Here is a 2580-nt window from a genome sequence, read left to right as displayed (position 1 = left end):
GTTTTTAAAAACATCTCAGTGGTTCAGTGACAGTTGCAGAGAGTGCAAAGGTTACAGGAGGGGAAGCAAAAAGTAGGAGACTTGACCTCTGACATTTAGACTGTAGGGCTTGATGCTTCCTTTAAACAGAGTGGAAGGATCTTTAAGAAACTCTTCTTTTACGTTACCCTGATAGACATCAAATTATTTGTATCAATTGTGCTTATACGTGTTAAAAAGAGGCTACTGATAGATAAAAGAGACAATGAAAGAATTAGTGTGTCAGTGTCTTGGACGTGACCCAAGACTGTTTTAAGCTCTTGACAGCAGCAGCACCCTGAGAGAGATGTAAAGATGCCTATATATTTTTGTTTGTAATGTAAACCTGTAGGGTTTATTTCATCAGGGTAACTGCCGTGTTGAAGACAGGAATCCGTTTCTTCACAGTGCTGCTCTGTCTACGTTTGAATGGACTCAAACTTTTCCAAAGATGGGGAGCAGATTTACTGATCTCCCCCCAAAAAAAAAGGCGACCGACAAGGGGTGCGAGAACCGGGGCAGGGGGGAGCGTGGGCATTTTGTGTTGACTAAAGAGTAAGTCGAGGTGACTAATTAAATCTCCCTGTCTTACCCTATGCGACCATAGGTTTCAGTGTCAAAGAAAATGGCAACCCTAATCAGCAGGGCCATTTTTTCCGAATCTTCTGCTAGGTTGGCACGGACCTGGGTGAAGGAACGGCCATTCCCACCTGAGAGGAGGGGAGGGATACTGGAGTAGTTAACAGCCCGGTTCCACTTTTCCGCACTCTTTCTTCCACTGCAGTTTTGAAAGGCCGGTCAAAGCGGACGTGTCCGCAGCAGAGAGCGAGGCCGCTGAGAAACCTGTCCTGCTCCGGGCTGCGCTGTCTCGGGGACGCCACGGGGGAGCCTGGCGGCGCAGGCCGGGGCAGCGGCCGTGTTCTTGGCCATAGTCCTAGAGCCGCACTCGTGTCTTTTAAAAAAAAAAACCTTTTCGGAACCGCGGCCCTAGAGCTTCGCGTTGTGCGCGAGCAGCGCTGTCCGAAAATTCAGGTGAGCAACTTGAGCAGTAGCCATTTGAACTTTAAAGAAGGACGTGTCGTTTATTCAGATTTGCGTTTGTTCTGGGTTTTTTTTTTGCTCCAGAACGATCTCAGCCTCTGTCTCTGTCGGAAACCCTGTACACTGTGTTTGTGCTTACTTCCAGTTTTTTAGAATAAGCCATATTTTCCCCAGTCTATTTTGTTCTTCCCTTCCTCTCTATGCTTTTTTTTTTCTCTCTGCTGGTACGTAAGTCCTGGCTGCTCTGCTTTTCTATATATATATATTATAAATATAGAAGTTATATTTTTTATTTTTGAGCCAAAACAGCAAAAAGCACACAGTTCCAGAACATACGCAATCTTATCCTGCATCAAATCGCTTGGTTTGTACACGGCGGAATTTAAAAGGTGTACATATCGGGATTTTACTGTACTTGTTGTGCCCAGAGCATATTTCCCTGTGAATATATTTGATCAGAAAATGCAGTGAGTGGTTTGTATGGGAAAAATAAGCTATTTAGATTAATGTAGTCTTATATGAAGGATTTTGTTTACAGAAAAGAGTTCTGTATATACTTGTAACCCTTTTATTAGTCGAAAAAACACGAAAGGGTAGAGGTATTGGTTATTTAATTAGGTGTTGTTTTAAGATTGGGCTTATACCGGATGCTTTTATATAACAATTTCAATTTTGTCACTTTCCTGGGGGGAAAAATGAAAGTCGTGTACTTTACTTGAGCTTACTAGCTCAACAGGCCAGAGCTTTTGTCTTCTGTGTCTGTTTCTGTGTTGTGTGGATGGAGTACTAGTCCATGCCAGAGCTAGCCCCAGCAGGTCTGGTTACAGGTTTAAACAGCTGGGTGGACTGGAGCAAGCCAGGTGAAGTAACCTTGCTCAAGGATATAGCAGCTCTGTCTGCAGTTGCTCATGCCAGCAAACCTTCCAGTTAGGAATGCAAAACCTGACCTGCTGCCCCGCGATCCCCGTTAAAAGAAAACTGGACCGTTTTTAACTGAGGACTGGTCACGCATCGTAGATTGTGTTGCCCTACGTCCTCGACTCTGTTGTATACAGTTCAGGTGGGTAGCTGCATCAACATGCGTAGTCTGCAAAGGAACAAGTCATAGGTTTATTCCATGCTGAAAAGAGAAGAGAGAAAACTCAACGTTTCGGCTGTGAAGTTTCTTCAGGTGACACCTTCTTCAGGTTGTGTTCTCTTCTCTTTTCAGCTTGGAATAAACCTGTTACTTGTTCCTCTGTTGTATAAAGATTGTTTTCTGAAGGCTCTGCACTCTTTAACTGGAAGGTGGTGGGAAGGAGGTCCCCTCCTGCGGATACTGGTGTACCTTTGCTCAGGGATACTCTACCCTGGTGACTCCAGTAAGCCCAGCTGTGGACATGAGGGCGAGACCTGCTGAGAGGTGAACCTGCAGTGGACTGCACAGGCCTATCCAGGGGGCAGCGATGTACTGCCAGCCTGCTTCATGCTGCAGAAATCTAGAAACTGCCTGGCCTGATGGAAACCATGAGACTTGTGCAA

This window comes from Atractosteus spatula, chromosome 3, assembly GCF_055471065.1.
Source record: "Atractosteus spatula isolate fAtrSpa1 chromosome 3, fAtrSpa1.hap1, whole genome shotgun sequence".
Taxonomy (NCBI): Eukaryota; Metazoa; Chordata; class Actinopteri; order Semionotiformes; family Lepisosteidae; genus Atractosteus; species Atractosteus spatula.
This window is presented reverse-complemented; position numbering follows the sequence as displayed.